This window comes from Neophocaena asiaeorientalis, unplaced genomic scaffold (assembly GCF_003031525.2).
Source record: "Neophocaena asiaeorientalis asiaeorientalis breed wild unplaced genomic scaffold, Neophocaena_asiaeorientalis_V1.1 scaffold148, whole genome shotgun sequence".
Taxonomy (NCBI): domain Eukaryota; kingdom Metazoa; phylum Chordata; class Mammalia; order Artiodactyla; family Phocoenidae; genus Neophocaena; species Neophocaena asiaeorientalis.
The window spans coordinates 5,406,485-5,430,811 of record NW_020174050.1 but is presented as its reverse complement, the minus strand read 5'-3'; the positions used below and the strand labels follow the sequence as shown (position 1 = coordinate 5,430,811).

Here is a 24,327-nt window from a genome sequence, read left to right as displayed (position 1 = left end):
CTGTGAGTTTTCTCAGTGTGTCAGCAAGACAAGAAAGGACAGAGACTGCCAGAACCAAGGTTGGCATTTCAAGGACCTTCAAGATGGCAGAGGAGTAGGATGTGGAGATCACCTTCCTCCCCACAGATACATCAGAAATACATCTACATGTGGAACAGCTCCTACAGAACACCTACTGAACGCTGGCAGAAGACCTCAGACTTCCAAAATTTTGCTTTCTGCTTTTTATTTGTTTTTGGTTTTTTGGTTTTGATAGTTTAGCTTTTAGTGTTTGTTTTTATTTGGGGGTTAGTTTGGTTGCGATCATTTTTGTTTTCTTTTTGTTTTTCTGAGTGTGGGTGTGTGTTTCTTTGTGTGTTATTGTCTGTTTGGTTTTGCTTTTACCATTTGTCTTGGGGTTTTGTCTGTTCGTTTCATGAGTTTTTTCCCTTTTCTTCCACACTGTGCAGCTTGCAGGGTCTTGGTGCTCTGGCCAGAGGTCGGGCCTGAGACTCTGAGGTGGGAGAGCTGAGGCCAGGACCGTGGACCACCAGAGAACTCCTGGCCCCAGGGAATATTAATCAGCGAGAGCTCTCCCAGAGGTTTCCATCTCAACAATAAGACCCAGCTCCACCCAAGGGCCAGCAAGCTCCAGTGGTGGACTCCTCACGGCAAACAACTAGCAAGACAGGAACACCTCACCCATTAGCCAACAGGCTGCCTAAAGTCATACTAGGCTCACGGACATATAGACGCAGTGGGGAGAGGGGATGGTGGGACAAACTGGGAGATTAGGTTTGACATATATACACTAATATGTATAAAAAAGATAACCCATGAGAACCTGCTGTATAGAACAGGGAACTCCACTTCGCTGTACAGTAGAAACTAACACAATATTGTAAAACAACTATACCCCAATTTTAAAAAAAAGGTGGGCATTTCAGTGTTTCAAGGTCCTTTTGGAAAAAACAAAATTTCCTTCCTTGCCTCAAGTTTCATCATCTCTAGACAGAAGTCCCAGAATCAAGGGTGGCTTCCCAAATTTTCTAGACATGGATTATTCATGACAGATTGTTTCCATAGCACTACCTTTCTTTATAAAAATAGCACCATTATTGGCAAACTCAGTTACAAGCAGGATAGCCTTGCGGATATAGGCTTTGTAACATTGGCCTTGGAAAAGACTTGCCAGCCCCCTTTTAGGAGCCCTTTCTTTCTCCTTCTGCCCCATTGTGAACTTAGCCTGAAAAGCCTTTAACATACATTTCTACTACCTAAATACCCAAGTTTATTAAGTTGCAAATTTGTTTTCATCTTGCAGATGATGGAGGAAACCAGTTTAATGTAATACCTACATCTCTCGTATGTTCCACTGAGCTCTATCACTTAGGATTGTTTGGTTGTAAGTGACGGAAAACCCCAACTGCAATTTCCTTGAGGTAGGAATACACTATCTTACAAAATGAAGAGTCAAGGTGTTTTGTCTCCTGAAATTGGTTCAAGAGGTCAGTTTTACCAAGAACCACATAGATTTCTTTCCTCGTCTGTCCTCTACTCAGTGTTTCTGCATTCATTCCTCAGGGTCCACATAGGGGTCTCACATAGGACCCTTGCTCCCGCCTTCTGGGACGGCTCTCCATGACAGCAAATACTCTAGGCTTCATTATCACTCCAGAATTTCTTCCAAAATATCTTCCCCCCAAAACGTGCTCCTTTCCAGCAATACCTCCTTGGGTTGTAGGGGCTAAAGAGACAGCATGTCCACACCTGAGTGAGTCACTATGGACATCAGTCTATGGGATAGAAATGGGACACTAATACGCTGAAGCCAGTCAGACCTATAACTGAGACTGACTGAGACTAACAGGAAACGTAGGAAGAGATGATTTCCTAAAAAAAAAAAAAAAAAATCAGGGGTATGTGTGACAATATGGGAATAAATGTTGAAGGATATGACAAGTCTCTTTCCTAAAACAAAAGCTCAGAGTAGGATGGCCAGCCTTCTGAGTTTGCAACTCCAATCTCACTGAGGAGTTCCCACTCTGAAAATCCCAGGTCTAGCTTTGACATTAAATATCATCCTTTGAAACATGTTACTTAGCCTCCCTGATCAAGGGCAAGGAGAAAACAAAAAATCTTAACTAGCATTTGGTACCGGATTGCCTACTCAAAGATAAGAAGTTCAGTTTTGTGATCTATTTCTCAGATGAATTTGGATGGGGGTATTATACTTCTGCAACATTTCCTCAGGAAATTGTAGATATACTACAATAGTTACTGTGGGTGCTCTCATTCACTTGGCCCCAAAGATGACCCAGTAACAAAATAAGCAATACATCTGAGGCAGAGCTGTTGTTGCATTGCATTTCCAGTAAGTTTCCCAAACAGACATCCAGCCACTTGACCACTTTTACGGAAGAGTTGAGTTGAAACCTATGACACAAGAACTCAGGCATAGAGCTGATAGGGAAATTTTCTCAATGCCAATTGCAGCTGAGATAAGGAACCATTAAACCAGCTGATAACTTATGATCCTATGAAGTGGAGGTAAGTTGAAGATTCAAACCCTCCCTCAGAGGTAAGTAGGTTTTCAAGTCTCTTTTGGGGACTCAGTGATTGGAAGCACAATCCTAGACTTCTTACATTTCGTGCCCTACTACAACGTCTGCAGATCCATGTTCATAGCAAGAGGGCCCAGTAATAGACATAAGGGCCAACACAAGGCCTGGCAAACAATATAGCTCAGGCACAAGTAAAGGGAATTACAAAACTGATACAGCTCATAGTCAAGGCCACCTCCTCTGTTCTCCCACCCCTGCACTGGTACCAAGGAATCTCCTCTGAACCCTCTGCGGGCAGAGCCTAGACTTGCACTGAGACCTCAGAGTCACTTGTCCACCAGGAACAGGGAAGGAGAACTTCTCCCTGACCATGAGGCAGAGTCACATCCCACGTGTACACATTACATGGTGGTGCCGCCTGAGATTCTCTCATGTCCTTGAGGGAAAGAGCTGCCTCATTTCATGTGAGGTCATCCCATTTTACATGCAACGTGGGTATGCCTCCTTGACATCTCCCACAAATTCTCGTCTTCCTCTCAGTCCCCGACCAGAGAGAACGAGAGCATGTTGTCCTATCTTGATGTAATAGAAGCTGTTCTGGGAAGAGCATGGCCTGGTATGTAAAATCAAATATTTTCAACGCCAACTATTGCCTCTTTTATTCTTCACATGTTTTCTATGCCAAGGTTTAATTTCTGCTGAGGAACAGAGATCTCAGACCTCTGGTTATAGAGCACAAGCAGGTACTTTTCAAAATGGTGAAAAAAGTCTCCCACGTTTTAGCGTCGCACGCATCGACACTGGAGGTGGCCACTCAGTCCTAACAACCAGTAAGATACTGAGAATGAAAAGAAAAAAGACGATGCCTCCCAGATGCATACAAGAAAGGACGGTCCAGGGCAAACTGTTGTCCCCTAGATTGGAGAGACAGGCAAATACAGAGAGGCCCTGCACTTGTACTGGGAAACCACAAGGGGAAACAGGAGGGCGAGGAAAACCTGAACTATACTTGACCAACTGCTTGATGTTAAGTGCAGACATACCTGAGATTTAAATACTCCAGGGGGACCCAGCCATCTGGAGCCCTCACAATAACATGAGGTTTCCCTGTAGGACCTCGACTAGGTTCCCACAGCAACATGAGAAAAATCTACCCTTGTGTCTGGCAGGGAAAGGAGAAGAGGAACCATTTAAAAGAGGCCACAGCCCTCTGTAAAGAATAAGAGTGACCTTAAGGCAGACAGTTCTAGAGTCTGGACCTACCTTTGCCCAAAGGCAGAGAAAAAACATCTTCCACGTAGTCCAAACCTCCTGGCATGAAGGAGAGCGTGTTGATGTTAGTCAATTTGTACAAGCTCCAGAACTGACATCTGACAGGAATACAGACCATTCCGGGTAAGTGTGCTCTAAAATGGTCCCCCAAATTGGAACCCTACAGATTTGTTTCTCCTGCAGTAGTTTCTTGATTCCCTAACATTAAGTAGGTTAAGAGAATGGAAGTTCAATGTATCCTGCTCTTCTGCGAGTCTCCAAGTCCTACTTGGAATAGGAGTCACTCTAGCTCCCCCGTGGCTTTTTGCTCAGCTGCCGGCATCCAGTAACTAACGCTCCAATTCCATAGTAGGGGCTCTGTAGGAAAAGGAGGGGCCCTCAGGAGGAAAGCCGGCTGAGCTCATGCATGTGTAAGAGCAGGCCAGGGACTAAGGAGGAGGCTCCTGTTCACAGAGTCACTAGATACGGAGGACGTGGAAATGTACCCCTGGCGCTTCGTGAGGGAAGGGTTTTCTGTTCCAGCTGCTGAGAGGGCTGTCAGCAGCCTCCAGGTGTGAGGTCCCTCAGGGTTTGCTTCAGCTCCAAGGATGTGCTCTTCCCCTGACAGCCAACATCCAATTACTGAGTGCAGAGACATCCAAACGCCAGCCACTTCAGGCCACCGTGGGGCAACTCTGATGGACCACAAACATGCCGATGCCCGTGTGGGCCTAATGCCAGGGAGGACCCAACAGAACCACCATTAGTAGCAGGAGATGAGTTTCCAGATCGCCGCATTCCTACCACTAAAACGCTCAGAAAATTGAACCTCTATACCTCTCTACCTTCCAGGAGACCTGAAATAATGTAGATGCACTTTCTGCTCATGTAAACATAATGGTGTCCATAAAAATACTCTAGACCAGTCAGAACTGGGTTCTACATCTGGCCCAACACCCAAGCTGAATTACCCTAAGATGTTTACCTGTAACTTCCAGATTTAGTAACATTTAGATCATAACCCCCTAGGCTGTAAAACAAACAAACAAAAACCCATCGGATTCTATAAAAACTGCTCTAACTCATATAAAGCACTATAACTAGGATTCTTAGTTTTCCACCGTCTCAGAAAGAGCTAAAAAATTTCTTCTGAATCAAAGTTCAGTAGAGCTGTTCCTTACAATCTGGACTCACCATCTACGGTTTGTTTTAATGACTGGCGGTACGTTCTACAGACGAGTCACTATGCAAACTGAAAATGAACTAAAAGGAGCCTGTGGAGGACAGCAATGAGTTCAGCGGCGCAAGGGCAGGGCGGATGCCACTGAGCTGCGGTCTTCTCTGCTGTTTCCCCATAAGGTCCCCATCTCATGTTCACATTGTTTAATTTGCTGGGCTTTATGCACCATCTTCCCCACATGAGGAAATTAGATGAGCCCTAGAGGCCAAGAAAACTGCCATGTCCAGGGAAGAGTTATATGCAGTAAACATCCTGCAAGGTAGACGCATAAAAGACACATTTAGCCATGCACTGAATTCCTTCTGATGCCATGGGGTTTTTTTCTGTGTTTAAGAGGAAAACATAAATGTTGGTTTTTGGAAAAGGAAACAAACTGCTCAAGCACAGGTCCTTTTGAAACTGATATTCTCCACTATGTGACACTCCAGCCACTGACTGAGGTGTGTCCCATTGCTACATAAGAGCCAACTCCACTTCTCTGGAGTCCTTTGCTCTGCTCTATCCTTCAGAGTCCATGCTGCCCCCACTGAGGTGTTCTTTCTGCTAAAAAACTTCAGCTTTGCATTTTCTCCTTGAGATTCATTTTCTTTTTAGCTTATTCTCCATTTTTTTTCCTCCAAAACCACCTCCATCCAGGGTTGTATAGCCAGGATATCCCTTAGGGTCATCCATAGTCAATCACTGCTGTCTCTTTTTCCCTCCCAAGCCCTCTAGGAGGCTGCCCAGCTCAGGCTCCAGCCCACAAGGGCCCAGGAAATACAGCTCTTCTGTGTGATCGAGTGCTGCCATCTCCTGGCCAAAACACAGAACTCAGTTCTAGGATGTTTATTCCACACTTCACCCTCGGGCGTTGTGGGATTCCCCAACCTGCTCTGCCAGCCAGGATGGGAGAGGAACTCAGGACCACCTACTTCTCATAAGGCATAGAACATCTTACAGTAAGTCAATATCAATGTCTTATGAACCCAGAAACCTCACTGCTTCTAGATTCCTAAAACATTTCCCTCACTGAGGTTGAGCCGCAAAAGTATTGATCCTCTGGTCAAATGAGCCAGGTGAAGGCGTCTAGAGAAGCGGTGCTGCCCGGCTTTTAGCTGCAGACTTCCTTCACATGGAGTACAAGCTCGATTCATTGTCATTTGGGGTTGGCTCCTGAGTGACAGCACATGGGAAGTATACATTCTGATGTAAGATTTGTTATAAATACAGAGCATCTCTTATTGGTCTGAATGGGTAGATGAACTCTGCTTCCCCCAAAGACAAACTGACAAATGAAAGGCAACATTGCTACGTAGGATCAAAGGATTTTCTACCAAGTATCTGTAACCAAGGATAAGTCTTCAGCCTCCCATTATATACAAATTCATCAGTTTGAAGTGTAGGTACAAAGTAGGACTTTTTTAAACCTTAACCTTTTTTTTTAATATCACGTCTGTAACATCAGTAACACGCCACTCCATCATCTGACAGAAGTGGCTTAATAGGAGCTTCCTCATGTACATCCAGGGGTCCACTGTAGTTGAGTGAACCCAGGCCCCTCCAACTAGAATCATAAGCCTGACTGTGATCTAGGATTCTTCAAGTGACCTAGAAGTTCCCAAATCTGGATACAGTTTATAGCACACTGACCCAAGAGACTAGAAACGCAGGTATGTTGTATTTCCTCCAAGGTCAGACAAGTTTGCGTATACCTCTTATAGAATTCTACCTGGCCTTAGAGAGCTCATCTATCAGGAAATTAGGAATATCAGCCTTCACAGGAAACTCCATATAGGAATTCTATATAAAAGCAGACCTTTCAATAGCCAGGTCATGGAAGCAACCTAAATGCCCATCGACAGACAAATGGATAAAGAAGATGTGGTACATATATACAATGGAATATTACTCAGCCATAAAAAGGGACGAGATTGGGTCATTTGTAGAGACGTGGATGGATCTAGAGACTGTCATACAGAGTGAAGTACGTCAGAAAGAGAAAAACAAATATCGTATATTAACGCATATATGTGGAACCTAGAAAAATGGTACAGATGAACCGGTTTGCAGGGCAGAAATTGAGACACAGATGTAGAGAACAAACGTATGGACACCAAGGGGAGAAAGCGGGGGGGGGGGGGGGGGATGGTGTGATGAATTGGGAGATTGGGATTGACATGTATACACTGATGTGTATAAAATTGATGACTAATAAGGACCTGCTGTATAAAATAATAAAATTAAATTTTAAAATTAAATAAAATTACCACTATTCCCTTTTAAAAAAAGAAAGAAAATCAGCTATACCCCTTTATAAAAATAAATTACAAAAAAACCAAACAAACAAAAAAAGCAGACCTTTGATGTAACTTGTTACTGTAGATTTTCAGTCCATTCTGAAGGACAAGAAAAATGACAGGTGACTCATCACGCATTGTCCAAATAGAACAGGGCTTGAAGTCTGGGTCTACCAAATGGGTAAGAAATCCATCTCAGCCACCAACACCCTCTCTGCCCAAAAGTGACAGGTGTCACTCATTTCTTGTTCCCTAACCAGCATGGTAAATGGGATCTTGCTACTACGGAACAGGACCTGCGATCCCAAGGCAGCTTCTACCTTCTACTTTTGTCAGTAAAAGAATCACAACTACACAAGTTTCCTTATTACCCGATGATCAAGTGTTTCTTTCACCCCTGATCTGAAGGGACAAAACACCAAAGAGTTTTATTCTTGAACTACAGCCTAGATTCTTCAAGCATCTGTCAGCATCACTGATACTGTTTTAGGATTAGGAAAGAGACCAAGTTATGTTCCACATGCTAGCCAAAGCCTCTTTCCAAGTCAAAGCATCTTGGCCATAACCTATGATTGTAGCAGCACTTAAAACACCCCTCACAGACCCCCTACTTAGGGAGAGTAATTGACAGCTCCAGGTGCTATACTACAAATCCACTGAAGTGAAATAAGTGGCCCAAGATGAGTATATACTTGTCCCTAGGCAGTGGTCAATGACCTGGCCATCTAGTCCACGCCCAGATGAAAAAGGACTGCAAAAATCAGAGGAGGAGTTGTAGGAGGAAGCATAAGGATGTGTAAGATATGCAGATTTAAGTCACTTGGGGGATGAAGGCTACATACATGCCCAACTACATGGATTGCCAGTTTTGAAAGACAATCTAGAGATGACTGTTGAATCCCATATATGGCACTGTTTAAGGAGGCCAACTTGCTACTTAGTAGCAAGTTAACTACTTTGACCACGTTAAGCCCCTTCCATTCTAGAAAAGCCAGAAATTGAACCTCCTAATCTTGATATGTATTTGTCTTTCCTGTTTGTAGAGCCTCAAACATTACTACTCTGGTGACGTCTGCCATGTTCCGTCCATAGGCTTGGATATCACAGAGCGAAGCACTTGACCAATGGACTCACTTCACAGAATGGAGGTGGGGAATAGCCCTCTGTTCATGGGGTCCCACTCCTCATATCACATCACACACACTACCAACCCTTCAGAAGCATCTAGCTTCTGAGAAAGTTGAAAGAACATTCAGAAAGCATAGCAGAAGCACTGAGTTAACAGGCTGTTAAGTCTTGGCTGTCTTCTCCAGGACACAGTCTTTACGTTAAAGATACACTGTATCCCTAATAGAAGACATCTATATACTCTATCCCTAGTAGGAAGACTCCTTGTGTCCAAGAATCAGGAGGTAGAGACTAGAACGATCCCATTCTCCATTACTCCAAATAGCCTAGTGAGTCATTTTATGAGTCATATTCGCAAGGATAACCGATCCTTAGCAGCGGGAGGAGGTTGGGCTACCTTTACATGATGAGAGCGGGGAAGCATGTGTGTGGAATCCAGGTGATCCACTTGATATGTCCTTATACATCCCTCCTTGCCCCATCATACTTGATACATTCAGCAGTCCAGGCTTGAAAGGGTATGAATAGCAAGGATTCAGACCCCCTTAGGATGACGGTTCTGGTCACACCACCAGACTTCAGATGAGGGGATAGCCAGGGGTGAAGAGAGTTTAGAGTGGAGAAGGGAGAAGATGGGTATTTGTTGTGACCCACGATCAACTCCAGCAAAGGGAGCTGTACTTCACCCCACATCCTCTGAAAGAGGGACCTCTGGGAACCATGATGTGCTGCTCTGCGGACCTGGGTAGGGGCTGTGGTAGCCATTAGAGACCGTGCCTGTTTCCAACCAATGACTAAGTGCAGTAGGGACACTGGGGAAGGCCTATCCCTGGGAGACCTGGGTCTTCCGAGGGGTGATTTCTTGTCTGTTACTTGCTCTTGACCAAGGCACTTAGAATTGCACCACAGTCGAACTCACTTCCTATTCAACATTTCTTCCTTCTTTCCTTCACAAGATCACACCTGCATTGTTCTAATGCCTCTCCTAGAATCCTTCAGCTCCTCTCCTCAGTTTCCTTTATTTCTTTTTTCCTGAAAAGTTTCCTTAATGAATCACGTTTTGTCATCTCAGATGACAAAAAAGAGTAGAGAAGTTTGGGATCTCAGTGAAAGACTAAACCTGTACAATACATTCAGCTGCGACAATAAGTTTATATGTGCCTGTAGTTACCTATAAGGCTATTCCAAGCAGAGTGAAGATGACCATCCATCTAAGGCAGAAGAAGGGGCTAGGCACAGCTCCCGAGTTACCTTAACACTATGGATATTAACTTTACCCCATACTGATGTGCTGTTTGAGGTATGTGGATCCTCCTTTTCAAAAGTTAGCCCCTACCCATTCCAATCCTAATATCGCGCTACTGGCCACTCTACCACCTCACATCTGCTCGTGGCCAATTACTTTGGACTCTTCTGTTCTAGTCTACTCATTCTGCCGTATGCCATTCTCTCTGCCATTGACCCAGATCAACTCATGACTTTCCTGGGTATAATTATCTATTTGTGGGCCCCATCAATGTCCCCCATCCTTCCTCAAGAAACTAATCACTAAGTATCCCAAAAAGTGGCTAGAGGAACTCAGACTGACCAGGGAAGCCAGGACTCAGATCTACTCCCTTGGGTTGGAGGCTCACTGGATCCAGGCTGACAGGACCCTGGGCAACTGTATACCACCAACGTTAGCGCAAAGGCTGGTGCTATTAGCCATGATGTCACTCAGCTAATCCTTCGTTTTTAGCGTATGTTTCCACTTAAGCTTCTTCCTTCCTTGCAAACTTTATTCCTTTTTGGACAGAAATCCCAGAAGTGGTGCTAATTAAGTTTTGACTTGTATTATTCATGACATACTCTTTGAAAGCACCACCTTGCCTTTATAAAAATGGCATAGATGCTGGTCAAGTCAATTATAAGCAGGACATCCCTTTGGCTAAGGGATCATTTTTATTTTATATTGGTCTTGACATAGCCTTTCCACCTCCCTCTCGGGTATCCTCTCTTCTCCCCTGTCACGCATTGTGAATTGTATAGTCTGAAAGTCTTTAGTATTATGTCACTACCTCACTGCCCAAATTTATTAACTAGCAAGTCGACTTTAACATTGCAAATGAAGGAAACCAGTTTATTCTAATACCCACATCTCAGGGATATTCCACTGGGCTGCAACCATTAGGATGCTTTTGGTTGCAAGGGACAGAGAGCCCAAACTGATTGTCTTAAGATGGGAATACATCAGCACAAAATTGAGACGTCTCAATCTAGAGTTGTCTCCAAGTAAGACTGGTTCAAGTGGCTCCAACTTCTGGGAGGTTCAAGGTTCCTCCTTAATGATAACAAGTATTCTACCTTGTTATCTTAGACGTATTTCTTCCAAATGCACCTCTTGAAAATGAGTTTCATTTTCAGCAGTATTTCCTTGGGTTTATAATTGGTGAATAGATAGCATGCCCATTCCTGAACTAGTCGCTATCATCACTGGTGTATGGGTAGGACTGAAGTAAGACCTATGGTTGAGAATGACCAAGGTTAGAGAGAAACGGAGGAATCATTTCCTAAAAGAAAGTCGAGGATATGTTTGTCTGAAAATGTGGAAATAGCTGTTCAGGAAGGATCTGACAAAGTCTCTTTTAAGACTCAAGTCCAGAGTTCATAACTCTAAGTTCACAACTCCTTTCTATTGAGGATCCCCACTCTGAGAATTCTAGGTCCATCTCTGACATTAGTTATTATTCCTTAAGACCTGTCAAGTTTACCTCCATGATTAAGGGCAAGGGAAAAACGACAAAAACAAAATGGTAGCTGGACACTTGGTGTTTATATGCCTACTCCAAAACACAAAGTTCGGCTTTATGAACTATTTCTGAAATAATTTGAGATGAAGGTATTATACTGAAGCCACAGCTCCTTAGACAGCTAAGGAAATTGTGAGCATACTACAATAGTTACTGTGGGTGCTCTCCTACCTGATACCAACCCTACCAAATGACTACCGATTAACAGATTCTGCCATACATCCAGGGCAAAACAGCAGTTGTATTGCATGTCTAGTAGGTTTCCGTTTAGACAGATAGTCGCTTGGTCAGTTTTTAAAGACTTGTGAGTTGAAACCTAAGACACGTTAAACTCAGGTATACAGACATTGGTAAAGTTTGTCAATTGCAAGTGCAGCGGGGATGGAGAACCATTGAACCAGCTGATTACCTTCACCCCATGGAATCTAGAGATAACAGCTTCAGGATTCATACACTGCCTCAGACATGAGTGGGTTTTAAACCCTCTTTGGGGGACCCAAAGATCTCCAACCTATTTTCTAGGCTTCTTGCACTTCATTCCATGCTCCACTGTCTAGATCCATGTCCACACCAAGAGGGACCCCATAGTAGAAACAAGGAACAACTCTGAAGACAGCAGAAAAGAGCTCCACTCAGATCTCCTATAATGGGCAGTGTAATTGACAGGTCCCGTACATAACCCACGGCAGGGAGACTACGGCAACCCCATTTCTACAAGACACTGGACCCCTCTTCTCAGGCAACTTTGAAAAATTCCCTATCAGCCTACCCAAACCTCTTGTATAACTTCATTAAGTCTGAGACTTTATCCCCACCTACCTTCTTTCCTCCCTTGCACGGTGAAAGCTCTCCTGCCTTCTGAGGCTCCTTTTTCCCTTTATAGGAGCTTCCTTCACTACGGCCCTGCCCATCCAATTCTGTCTTGGCATTTTCTCCAGGGATTTCACCCAACACAAGATATCACTTTTCATTCTTACATTCCTTCTATGCCAAGGTTTAACTTCTCCAGATCTCGGACTGTTTTGGTTGTAGGGGGCAAGCAGGTGGTATTCAAAATGGCAGAAGAGATTCCAGTTTCCACCTCCATATGTATGTGCTTGGAAATCACAACTCTATCCTAACAAGTGGAAATCTAAACAGACCAAAAAAAAAAAAAAATACACAACCCAATTCTAGGATTCATATGAGAGGGGAAGACACAGGGCAAACTGTGATTGAGGAGACAAACAGGTGAATAGAGGGAGTCCCAGATTATAAGAGGAGAGTCAAGGGGAACCCACAGTGCAGCCGATAATCTCAGCAGTTCTTGACCAACTTCTGGAAGTTTAACGCACACAAGTCTGAGTTAAATACAACAGGGGGACCCAGCCATAGGAAGCCCTACAGTACAATGAGGTTTACTGCCAGGAGCTCTACTAGGTTCCCACAGTTAGGAACAAAGACAAACTCCTTCCCACAGGGGGAGAGGAAGAAAGATCATTTAAAATATGCCAGAGTGCTCTGTTCTTAACAAGGCCTGGCCTCAGGGGAAACTAGTACATTAGAGCCTTACCTTACTGACCTGGAATGGAAATACCCAACTCCAACCCACTCAAGCCATCATGTCCCACCTACAGGGGAGAAAAACAACTGATACACTTGTGAAGTGTACAGTCCCAAGACATGGGCTTATCGAAACCCTGATACCTAATCATATGACTATGGAATACTTCTCCACACCTCACCACCATATTACTAAAGTCTTATTTACAGTAATTCCTTTTACCTGGTATATCAATCTGACTGTCATGAAAAAATTACAAGGCATACCAAAGGTAAAATAGAAGAAAAAGCACAAATTGTTACGTGGTCTCCATTTTATTCACTTTGTTTCTTCTGTCCATCCCCTGCATGGTATTTTTTCAACCACTTGGACAAAACCACAATGACACAGATTCCTCAATTGGAACAAAATCAAGAAAACTTATTCATAATGGGCAACATATGGACACGGTGCATTTCAAAGTAGAACAAAATCCCCTGGGCACTTTAGCAACAAAACCAAGTCACTTATAACTTCAACAGTAGCACTAAGCCAGAAGATAGCATAGAAAATTTAAAGAAACTATGACCCAAAGGTTTTATAGAACAAAGAACTGATTTTCACAAGTCCGCAAGCTCTCCTAAACATACAAGGCTTAGAATGCTGCTCCAAAAAGCCCTTCCTTAGACCCCACTACAGAACAAGCTTCAGAACAAAAGTGACCGGTGAGACGCCAGTATTGAGACTCTTATCCCTGCTAGGAGGCAGTGCCAGGATGTTCACTGTACAGCAAAAAAACCACGAAGTGCTTCCGTACTGATCTGTTGTCTACCCCTCTCCCCCATGATGACCTACTTCAGCTTCCAGGTGGCCCCAACAGTAGAAACTTCTCAGCCTGCAACTGGTTGAAATTTTGGAGCGTTCCAGAAGATGAAGTAGGTGTCTTAAGACCAGAGCAAGGGACTTCAGGAATCTACCTGGAGAGAATTTCTTCTGTGGTTAAGCCCAAAGGCAAGCCTGTGCACCATGAGGGATCATGTAGGAAGGTATTATGTGAAGGAGTAGAGGCAAAAGAATCTTACCTCCCCCCTATTTATCCTTTTCCTCCTCTAACCACAGGATTGTAAGTGAACCATGTTGAGGCCGTGCCCATATCTCTTCAAGTTCCTTTCTACCATTTCTCTACCCTCAGCTCTGCCTCTCATGTGACTTCCAGGGCGAGCTCCTGCATCTCTTCCTGATCGCTGGCCTTGGATTATTTCAACTGTTTTGCCTATACACCCTAAGATCTAGATGTCCCTGAGGGTTTATACTTTCCAGTCTCCAAAGTAAGGGTATATTAACTAATGACTGTCAAACACGCCTTTGAAAGTCTAACTTGCAACTGAATGTAACTTGTAGTCTAGTGCTCCCCAACACGATCCAGGTGGATAATACAGAGAACAGGATTTTGCCCGAGATCAGTTGCCCTTGGCTTACGTACTAACCCCTACCCAACTTCCCCATTCCATCACTGATTTCTCCTGGGAATACTTCCATGATTACATCTATTCGAATCTTTCAAGGTCTTTTTTCCAAGAGGCCCAAACTAAAATGACATTTCACCTCCTTTTAAATTCACGACGTTCATGGCACTTCTGGTTTTGGTGATCTGCTTCTTTATTTAGTAGTGTTATAGGATTAACACACTGGGGGTTTCCCCTTCTAGCCCTGGGCTTCAGGGAAACCCTCTATCAGAGGCTGTCAGTGCTCAGCCCACACCTCCTTCAAGCCCCTCCCAGTTTCAGGCAGAATAGCTCCTGGTGATTTGAGTGCCAACAGCCAGTACTTATGTCTCTGTTGTGGGAGGAAGGGGTTGCCTAAAGGCGGCCCAAGGGCTTGGGGATTTATGTCACCCCAGTGGCAAACTTTATTTCAAAAGGGATGAGATGGTATCAATACTTTTGTGCTTTCCCTTCACTGGAACAACTGAGGTATGACCCAATACTGTCTCCAGAGGTCCTCTGCCATATGCCCATGTTTCCCATTTATGAGACTCTACTGGATTTCACCCCATGTTTTACCTCCCCTTGGTACTTCTCTACCTCCCTATGAGGTTTTACCTTTAAGGCGGCCCAAGGGCTTGGGGATTTATGTCACCCCAGTGGCAAACTTTATTTCAAAAGGGATGAGATGGTATCAATACTTTTGTGCTTTCCCTTCACTGGAACAACTGAGGTATGACCCAATACTGTCTCCAGAGGTCCTCTGCCATATGCCCATGTTTCCCATTTATGAGACTCTACTGGATTTCACCTCATGTTTTACCTCCCCTTGCCCATCTTACTTCTCTACCTCCCTATGAGGTTTTACCTCATTATATGTCCTGATCCCTCATGAATTCTCGCCTTAAGGTCTGCGTCTAGAAAACTCAACTTACACACTCCAAACTTCTGGCCAGCCCTTTCCCCAGCTAAGTCTTTCACACACAGCACCTGCCTCTCACAAGCTTCCATGTATTCCACAGCAGTTCCATTCAAGCAGATGCTGCTACCAACCACCTGGTCCATTTACATCTCAGCACCCTCTAGTGGGCTATTTTGACCGCAGTGATGTGGCACTAGAAGACATGAGCCATTTTCTCTGGCTCCTGGCAAAAGAAAGTTGTGAAGATACCAAAAGTATCCTGAAGTTGCTGTGTGAGTCCATCAGCTTCACCCTCTTCCCAGAATGAATGAGGTCACATCCCTTTTACACGGACCAACATCTGAACCTAACACCACCAAGATCCACATATCTTAGGCTCCGCAAACCATGAATATGACCATCCCTGTGATTACCTGGAGCACCACTTCCTAGAGGAAGTGAAAGGCCTCAAGGATATAGGTGACCACCTGACCAGAAGGTGCAGACAAGCCTCAGAATAGGTGAGAGGTACCTTTCTGAGAAATTCAACCTCAGGCATGAATGGGGCCACCTGAGCTCAGCTGCCTTCACTACCAGTTTTCCCGTGTTGACTGTCTCATCCAGGCTCTTAGTGCTTTTGTGTCTCAGGCTAATTGGGTATGTTTCAGCTAGATTCAAATCAACCCTTAAATATCCCCAATATCGTCATATCCGTCAAATTATACTCTAAGTTGGAGCAATAGCCATGGAAATGACTAGTCTTAGCCATTAGAAAAGCTGTGTTATGGCATTAAAGCAGGAGACTTGACCTTGTTCCTTTTTCCCCTTCTGGACTTTACAGAAGCCTCTTTGGTAGAAGTGAATTAAGGGAAGATTTGAAACCAAGAGTCTTTGTTTCACCCACAGTGGTTTTTCAGTTAAGTTGTGCGTTTGGTTTTACACAGAATACATCTGGCTTAAAGGGATCAAGGATAGTTCTCTACATACAGCAAGTCTGGAGATGGGCAGTTATTGAAGTTCTGCTACTTAGTGGTATCTTCAAGGACTCTGGCTCTTTCCATCTTCTCTTCTATCATCTTTAGCTTGTTGACTTGCCAACATGCTTTTAATTGAGGCACAATAAGGTGGCAAGTGCCGCTGTCACAATGATGTTACAGGCACAGAGAACCAAATCCTTTTCTATTTGATTTTTAATCGACTGAGAACTAGCTTTTGCAGAAGCCTTCCAGTGGCTATATGTTTTGTCTCATTAACTCTTTCTTAGCTCTTCTTGAAGCTAAGTGTAACGATATTTAGTTTTCACCACCTCTTTTTTGGAGGCAGACAATAAGAGGAGTTAGGTATGACTGCTAGGTTAGCCAGCCGACAACACCACAGAGGTCTTGAACCCAATTTGAAAGCCCCAGGCTTAAAGTAGTAGGATCCAACTCTTCTCCTAGGGCACACATATCCCTACTCTCATTGCTTGGTAACCATTTCTTCAAGGCAAAGGAAGCGCAAGTGCCACAACCACTTATAGACCAACGTCAGTGGACTCTGGGATGCTGGCGACTAGGTCCAGCACAAGGCACAACATACTCCCTCCCTCTTCCACCCCTGGGAGATCAGCTTTGAAACGTTTGCCCAGAAAGCCCCGAATCAGGAAAGGAATCTAAACAGTGATATCGCCCATACTTTGTTTCAACTGACTCCTGAGGCAACAAGGACAGTCACAAGCACAGCTGCCATTTCCACATAAAATATTGCCCAAGGATCACACGTGAAAGTAGGAAGCTCACATCATGGACTCCAGGCCCACCAGAAGGCCCACAGCAGAAAATAAGAGGGAATTACTTCCTGCTACTGCCTTCACTCTTCACCAGGACTGCCTGAGTAACCTCATTCTCAACTCTGTTTACCTCTCTACAGCCAACCTCTCTGTTTACCTCTCTACCTTTCTCTGTGTACCTCTCTACAATTCAGGGCTTTGCTACTATACCTCATACAGGCCAAGCAGCCACGCCCCACACTGCTGCTTCACCTGGATGTTGATGAGCTACTGAAGACAACATCAGCCTTAGGGCCAAGACCTGCTCAAACACCAGGGTGACAGGCCTTCCACGGGCTCATACGCTTTTGGTCATATTTCAACAGGAGGTTCCTCAGTGGTAGAATTCCACTTGAACCTGACAGTAGGTGGATGTCTGACCACTACACTCAAAGTCAGACTGAGCTCTAAGCCAGCTAGCTAACTTCGAGGGGTTAGACATGATCTCCCCACTTCATTATGGAGGTAGAAGAAATCTGAGCAGGTGAACTAACAGCTCATTACAGATTATAGTTCAAGTTGGCTCCAAGTCTGGGAGGTCTCCTTTAGATACATGGTGGTACAACCTACCGCTGGTTATCTGATATTCATTTTCTTCTTCCTTTTAGTAAGAGTCCCCCAGGTTTAGGTAAGCACACAATCCCCCAGCTAAGATTATACGATGAGCTTTTTTATTCAGCTAGTTGTGACCATGCAACTAGATACTGGGCAATGGGATGTTGACAGAAATTAAGTGCAAGTGTCATCATGCCTTTACAAAAGAAGCTGCAGACCTGCCACCTTCTTTGGGTTCCCTTTTGGCTGTCTGGAAAACAGATGGTGGTCATGACGAGTCATCTTTGACAACCCAGAGAAACAGCTTGGAGGATGCTTCATCAAAAAGATGGACAGATCCCAAATCTATGATTGGCCCCGAAGAACAAAACCACCCTATGGAGTAATTACTAACGAACTTTCATGACAATGTTTTCCCTCATAAATTTTACATCTGTTAAGGTGGTCGAATATGAAAGTGGCCGAATACGAATATCCTAAGATGAATGGATACAAAATGCTATCTACCCACTTTTTCGACGCAAGTCACCCAAAGAAGCAATCCTCTCCAGTACAATACTCCAGTAAGGGCAATGGACCAACTCCACCTTTTGAAAAGTTGCTCTACTCTAGAACCTCCTACAGCGATCAGAACAGATCCTTCCACAGAGACACGCGTTGTCATCTTTAGTTCTTACAAGTACTTCCTGACATAGAGATTTCAATAAAACCGTACTTTTTCCGGCCAGTTCTTTGTTTAGATGTTAGTGATACCATAAGTTGCATTCTGGAGTAGATACAGAAAGGCAAATACATGCAAGATATTGCTTACTGTAGAATCTAAAAGTCAAATACATTGAAGCAGAGAGTAGAACAGTGGTTACCAGGGACAGGAAGGTAGGGGAAAATCGGGATTTATTAATCAAAGGGTACAAAGTGGTAGCTCTGTCAGGTAAGTCTAGAGAAAATGTACAGCATGGTGACTAATACTGTATTGAATACTGGAAATTTGCTGAGGGCATCAAGTGCTCTCATCACAAAATAAAAGGATAGTTATGTGAGACGATATGTTAATTAGCTTGACTGTACTTCATATCCAGCCATCCCCAGGCCTTTAGAGTCCTTGCCACGGTGCGAGTGCCTACCACATACCCCCATGGGCAGCACCAACATTGCAGACTGTTCACATGACTCCTTCCATGAGCACCTGCCCCTTTCCAGGTGGAGACTGCTTCCAAAACCCTTCTGTGGTAGGTAGAATAATGACCCCTAAAAGGTTTACATCCTAACTCCCAGAACTTATATATTATGATTACGTAACAGAAATGAATATTATATACGAAACCAAGGTTACTAATCAATTGATCACAGAATAGGAAGACTATCCCAGTAGGACCAGTATAGTCATAAGGGTCTTTAAACATGGGCAAGGAAGACAGAAGAATCAGTTCTAGGGTGAAGTGACATAAGAACGGCTTTGCTAGCCATCACTGGTTGTAGAAGGAAGGGGGCCATGAGCCAAAATACACAGGCAGCCTGTAGTAGCTGGAGAAGTGGAATGAATATCCCATCCAGATCCCCCAGGAGAGTATGCAGTACTGCCTACAACTCCACTTTGAGACTCAATTCAGATCTGAATAGATAATGTCTCCTATTTTAAGACTTAATAGTAGTTTGTTACAGCAGCAATAGGAAATTAGTGTCTTTTCTATTAGGACTCGGTGATCCATACAAAGAACCTGGAGTGCAGGGGAGAGCTTTCTGAGCACAAGTTTTCTGCTAAGGAATGACTAGCTCCACTCTCTACATCCCAGCAGTACCAAGCTGCTAGCACACTCGACAATGGGAAAATTATAACCGTTACCACCATCAGGACTACCGCTTGAAGATGATCAGACTCACAAGCAAGGGCACCATTTAATGAGCTTCCAGCTGCAGCGCTTCAGGATCTGCCGTAGCAATCCAGCCTAGATTCTTCTTCCTAGGGAGCAATTGGCCAAAGACTGAGCACAGGGCAGTGCTGGGGCCTCACCATTTCCACCCAATCCAAGTTTCCTCCCCTGGTCATCTCTGTACAACATCTCCCTCTTAGAATGGCCAAGTCTCTACCGCAGAGCTGTGCTGCAGTCTCCGGCTCTTTCTGTCCTTCCCCTTCTTTCTCGGGTGTTACAATGACGTGTAAAGATTTTTTCAGCCTGCCCCTTCCATCTGCCCCCTTTTCCCCCCTGGCTTTATGCCCACTAAGTCTCTTGGGTTTTCAACTCCAAGGGACCCAAACTTGACAGCAGTAGAAGTTCCTCCTCCTACGAGGACTGCCTGCCTGTGAGGGCATGCCCTCTAGACCTACATTCAGTGCTCTACTGCATACAGAAATATGCAAAATAGAATCCAACACTTCTGTTCTCATGCCTCAAACAAGTCAAGAAATTGGCCACAGTCCATAGTTAAAGGTCACACGCTTGTTGTGGATGAGTTTTAGGAAGTACAAGATGCTGTTAAAAAAAAGGTACCATCCCCCAAGAACCTGGGATCTCATTCTACTCCTTCCTGGGGCTGGCAGCTTTAAAATATCTCAACCCCACGGGCTTGAAGACAGAAATGCTCTCTAGCAGATAACTGCCTGTGGTTTACTGAAGCAGCTTCACAGGACAATTAAAGCTTCCTGCTCCTGCCCCCCACCACCTCAAGAGGTACTAGCTCTGGTCGCAAGCTTCTCTAAGCTTGTCCCAGGAGGTCCCTCTTGACCCTCAGCCTTTCTCACTTCTTCCACGATGGGGGAGTCTTCCCCCAACAGTACTTCAGATACCTTCCCACTGTATTCCCTCTTGCCTAGACTTGGCCACAGCAGAGGTATTCTTCCAAGTATTTCATTTTTGCCCTCAATTTAACCCACCCAATCTGACATTCCCCCTTAGGGCAGAAACCCAAGCCTCTAAGACCTTGGAGAGGGTCTTTCCTCTGAACAACCCCTGATGTCGACTCTGCTGTTATGAATTTACTTCTGACAGTTAAGAACTAAACATATAGTAGGGGCAGTGGAACTGTGAACACCACCTTCAAGCCACACACTAGCACGGGAAGCGGTTCAACATCCCAAGACCTTCTGAAAAGACCAGACCCAGCCGGTAAGTCTATTCTCCCAGGAGATTCGAGTCAGATCCTATCCTGGGAAGCCAGGCCCACTGTGTGCCCACACCAGTTTAACTGGGAAGAAATACTGCTCTAGAATTTCTGTGATAGAGAACCACGGAATTTGACAGGCCCCATTGCCCAAGAACACTAGACTCACCTCCATACGTAGGAGGATCTGGCTGAGCTCAGGTCCGTCTGACCACCCCTTTAGAGTAACTGCCGGGGAGAGCAGTCTTCCCCACCATGAAGGGGAGCCTGACCCTGCTGCTCTGCTGGTGCCACGCGTTGTCAAGAGCACCTGGGAGACTGGAAACCCTTAGCCTGCCCTCAACTCTTCTGCAGGCTGGTATGGAGCCAGGGATACAGGACCAGCAGTAGCACGTGGCTGGTGGGTCTCTGTAGGCTGTCTGGTCATGGCACCACAGCAATTCAGATACCAGGTCAGACTACCTTGGTGACACTGGATCAGAAGAACCAAGCTTGGGAGAAATGGTCGCCCTGAACCAGGCTGAGTGAACCTTTTGCCATAAGGTGGAGAAAGCCGGCTTGGTTAGCATTTTCCCCCACACAAACTGGAAAGGGCACTGCTCTGAAAACGAAAGAGGACGGTTCAGCTACATATGCCCCATGAATTGTTCCCCATCTCATTAACCCAATTCTTCTTCTTCCCTTGGATAAGACAGGTGATAGGAAAAGACTAGAGAAGGACTTCCCCATATTTCAAAGAGAAAAGGAATTCTACTTCACAGGGACAGCAAAGCCACACTGTGAGCCAGAGTTTTTTTTTTCCAGTCTCCCAACTCACTTGCCCAAACCCACTTCCCATTCCAAGGGACCCCTTTAAGGTACTCCAGTTACATGTCCCAGTGGATACTGGGAAAGCAACACTGACATTACCCACCCACAGAAGACACAGTGTGAACTTCAAGCAGCCAGCTGTGTCTTGTCCTAGTCTCCAAAACAAACGAAGCCCTTAAGCCTTTTTCTAGGACTTGTCAACTCCCTAACAAAGGTTTTCCCCACTCTTTAAAGAGATTGACAACTACAGATAAGAACCCTGTATATTTGTTATGTGGGCCAAGACTGATTTCCTTTCTCTTTTTGAATAGACTAATAGTAAACTGGGTAACTTTACTAGTTTTTTCCTTGAATTTATTCTTATTTAAGGAACCCACAGTTGATTCTTACAAAATATAGCAAGACAAAAAAAAACTTGTTGAAAACAATTTTTCAACAATCATGCTACCGTGCTTCGGTGTTAGCAACTTTTTCCTATGATATATCCCCAACTCTATTTCCTTTCCCTTAATCTAAACCTTGGCGGTGCCAATTAGGAGTTTTATCCCTCTAGTAAAATGCGGTCATCTATGACATCTAAAGATATGACAAGACCAGTCAGTCAGCACCACAAGAAATACATGACCAAGTAGGTACAAAGTAGGCTTCTCCCTGCCACTCCACTGCATACTCAATTTTATGCGGTCTCTGGCACCATCTAAAGCAATGATCATGGCCTCAATACCCCCCAGCTCCCATGTATCCAGTGTTTCACTGTTGTCCTTCCCAGAGAATGTAGGAGTCCCATCCTTTCTTTCCCCCTAAAAACAAAGAAACAAGACTTGATTCAGGCAGCCCTCGAATCCTTGCTTTTTGGGAGCCAGCTTGAGTGAGACAGTCCCCTTGAGGACAACTGTAATTCCATGTCTCTTCTCTAGACACAGACTTGAACAAAAGGCAACCCTTTTGATAAGAAGGACCTAAGGATCTCTGGCCAGCTTAGGCTCAGGTGTCAATTCTGATAGTGACCATAACTGTGTCCCAACTTCAATGTTTAAATTGTCATTTGAAGACAGGTTGAGAAAGCCCAACATAGAAAAGAGATCCAGTCACAGCAGTTCTTGTACAGGCAAGCATGGAGACGGTCCCAGAGCCTGTGTCTGGGTACACCTGTTGGAACTCATACCCATTATTTGATCAAAGACCTCTGGGCAAGGTCCAATGACTAAGATGTGACTTAAATCGAAATGGTACATTACAAGGTCAAGACAGTGCTTTTTGCTTTCCATACCTTCTTTCCCTGATTATCAACCCCACCAAAAGACTCCCAAGATCGACTCAATTTGAGTAGTTGAGAATCGTATCTAATCCCACCTTTAACCTTCTCATTTCATACACAAAATGAACCTCAGAAGTAGCAACCTACCCAGCCAATAACTGGGTCATGGTGGTGGTCAGTGGTAGAACAAGTTGCACCAGTGTTGGTCAGGACACGAAGCTCCGCCTCGGGAACAGCCACTGCTCCTGGGTAGATTGCACGGTCCATTGCCACAGTCCTGGAAGACTCGGCATCTAAGCAAGGATCCAGTTCTTGGGACTGCTGTTCAAAGAAACAGAAGAAAAGAGCTTAGAAAATGGCAGGAACAAGGGATCAGTCACTAAAATTTGATAGCAGTCAGCATAGGACCAATAACAGATCTGACTTAAAGCTAAGTGACCATTGCTGGCCTGTTACACCATAAAAAATAGAACTGACACTAGATCCCGAGTTAGAGCTAAGAAGCTTTACCTGTGAAGATGGGATGCTCTGGACACAAGCCAAGCAGGTCACCTTTCCAGCCAATGCCCCTCCATCTACCCACTAGAAATAATTATTCGTGTTTAAGAATGACCTTCAGATTTCCTCAGCATGCAGACTGTAGTCTGAAATATGTGTTTCTAGCAAGTTCTCTTCATCTTCAGAGAGATTTTCTCCAATCAGAACATCTCTGAGCAAAGCTTCCCACCTAGCAAGCCACAGGATAGCAGGTTATGTTGACAGGTGTATGACACAGCTCTCATTCCTCAGGAGGGCTGGGGCCTTCAGCCATCTAGCTTCCAATCCCCTCCAGTGTGTGAGTTATACAAGCGAAACTGTAATCATTAAATCCATTTCACCTGGAACCTGCCTTCACTAATCAAGGTGGTTTAACTGTTGCTACAAAAGACTTGCATGTCCTCCAAGGGGCACAATGCCTAAATAAGATGTTGTTTGCCCGAATTTTTTTCTCCAGGAACTTAGAGGCAGCTGTGTCTAGTTCAAGCTGATCCAGCTAAGACTGGATGGGAACCACCGACCCTCCGACTGGGCATGCGCAACTGTGCACTTGGTGACCTTTTGACATCAGAGGGCTGAAAACTCCACCTTCAGGTCATTCTAAGCACCCCCAGTTTTAATGTGCAGAGGCCTGTAGCTTAGTTACTCCCGCTCAGAACTACAATTACCATACTTTTCCCCAATCACCTTTCCCCATGCAACTCATACTCCAAGCCTCAGACCGCTCTGCTTCTTTATTCTTCATCCTATAAATACCCCGAGCCTCTTGCCTTCAGGGAGGTATGTGAGATGTGTTCTCCCATCTCCTCACTTGGCTGCCTTGTGAATAAACCCTCTCTTTGCTGTCAATCTAGGAGTAACTGCATTTTGGCTTGATACCTGAGCATCTGGCAAGATGCACCTGATTCCGTAACACCAATATTTTCCAATGGAAAATGATGTGAAAGTGTGGTGCTAGAAATACTCTGCTGTGGGACTCTGTTCCACAGTTCTGTGAGCAGCTTGTTATAAACATCTCCTGTGCAGCTCTGGATTTTAGCCATTCTTTCTCACCTCTCTTCCCTTTACTATCAAAGAACCTCATCTTAGACAACTATTGTTGCAGAACACAAGTCCTGTCTCAGGCC

General features: G+C 44.6%; 1 long non-coding RNA gene across 3 annotated transcripts in view; it reads right to left on the bottom strand.

Moving 5' to 3' along the window:
- LOC112405609 (uncharacterized) overlaps positions 1 to 24,327 on the bottom strand; it is a 170,878-nt gene that overhangs the window by 132,544 nt on the left and 14,007 nt on the right. For 2 of the 3 annotated variants that reach the window (XR_003004395.1, XR_003004394.1), the window contains exons 2-3: positions 22,811 to 22,984; positions 19,378 to 19,456 (exon numbers count right to left, since the gene is read on the bottom strand). This is a non-coding gene — a long non-coding RNA (uncharacterized LOC112405609). Of the gene's footprint in view, positions 1 to 15,130; positions 19,457 to 22,810; positions 22,985 to 24,327 lie in introns of those variants that run through there. The other variant, XR_003004393.1, reaches the window with a different exon arrangement.